We start from the raw sequence: 1,924 nt of genomic DNA on the forward strand, positions 1-1,924 counted from the left end.
TGTGTGTGTGTGTGTGTGTGTGTGTGTGTGTATGTATGTGTGTGAGTGTGCCTGTGACGCACGAGACATAATTTACGATCGACCGAAAGTGTGTCCAACATCTCTCTGCGCTCAAAGATTTGCTTTTTAATTTCAATGTCAATTCTGTGCTCCTCTACGGCTGCGAAACTAGGAAAATAACAAAGGCAGTGCAGAATAAGTTCAGACTTTCATCAACAGACGTATGAGGAGTATCCTAAGAATCAAATGGCAGGATAGAATAAGAAATGAAGAGCTGTGTCAAAGGACTGGACAAAAGGATATAGAAATAGGACTAAGAAAGTGGTGATGGATCGGACACACCTCCAGAAAGCCCAGCGGAAACACCACAAGACAGTCGCTGCAGTGGATCAGTACGAGGCAAAGGCAGACCACGAGAAACATGGAGGAGAAGTGTGGAAAGGGACATGAGAGAGATGAAGCTCACTTGGAACGAGCTAGGAAGGATGGCTCAGGACCATGGAGCTTGTATGTGATCCCTGCCAAGGGGGAAAGGCATTGGTGGTGAGGATGAATGTGTGCCAGTTTGCATGTGTGTGAGATTCCATAATACCAGAGAGTTTTACAGTGTTACAGTAAACTCTCTGAAAATAATACACTACGTTTACGGACACTAACTCAATCTTTTTATTTTGACTCGTCATTCGATCAAGGGTATAAACATATCGTCGACGAAGTTGTTCAAGTGTCCTTGCCTTAGCCCCCAAAGAAACATTTTCCAGGAGACAGAAATGCTGTTTCCACTCTTTTCGAAAGTGTACCCATGTTATGTATCTTTTCTGGCTTTTTTCAACATTTAGAAATCAAACTTTGACAAAATACTTCATGAGTATATGCAACCGATTCCATAGATTAAGAAACTACAATTTAAAATTTGTTTAAAAAATTAAGGCTCAGTACATTTATTATACAACTGGCCGACGATGTGTAAGTTCCTTTAGTTCAAATCTTAACCTGTGTAAATTCAAATACTGGTTTGAAAAGTAGACATTTTCTTCAAAGATTTTTACCCTATCCCGTTGACTGTCGAGGAACAGTGTCAGTTCATAGAAGACACGGTAATAATGAAAAGTCATCACTTTGGAGACACTCATAACTTATCTGCAACTTCAGAAGTATGTGCAAGTCGTAGAACTTCTTGGAATCTTGCTGAAAAGTCTGCGTTGTGAGTAGATTTATGTTTCAGGAATTATAGGTGAGCGTCAAATATTAGTTTGCTTAAAAACATTCTATCTATCTATCTATCTATCTATCTATCTATCTATCTATCTATCTATCTATCTATAGATACATAGCACCCTGACCAGCAGGTAGCATCTCCAAAAAGTTGGTAAATATTTGCAATTTCATTCTGGGTAGCAAGACGGGTTTTTTTTTAGTACGTAGTAGCAATCATTACTCAGGGTAAAAGTGTCTCTCTCCGGGGGAGAGAAATGATAAATCGCGCGCTCATATGACCTTAGCAGTTGCGAGCGCCGTAAAACCTTATACTACTACTACTACTAGAAATGATAAAATGAAAAACAAGTTCATTAAACCAGCATTTCAGGTGAAGAGAAAACTAAACACTATCTTTGGGTGCAATGATTTGGATGTATATTTGTAACGTTCCGGTTTGTGTTCTCGCCCCGTTTATTCCTTCATCGCTTAAGTCGGGCCAAGAACTGCGCTAAGTTTTTCATCCAGCACATTGGGTTGTTTTGAACATGTCTGCTAGATCTAAGAGTAAACTAGCGTGTATGTGAGCGGACAGTTCGATGCTCGATTTTTAAAAAAATCTTTCCTAGACGGGGTCGGACTTGGATCCTTCGTGGACGGGGGAGGGCAGGGAAGAGGACAGTGATACGGAGGTAGAAAGAAAAGGGCAGAGAGAGAGAGAGAGAGA

Source organism: Aplysia californica, unplaced genomic scaffold (assembly GCF_000002075.1).
Source record: "Aplysia californica isolate F4 #8 unplaced genomic scaffold, AplCal3.0 scaffold00516, whole genome shotgun sequence".
Taxonomy (NCBI): Eukaryota; Metazoa; Mollusca; class Gastropoda; order Aplysiida; family Aplysiidae; genus Aplysia; species Aplysia californica.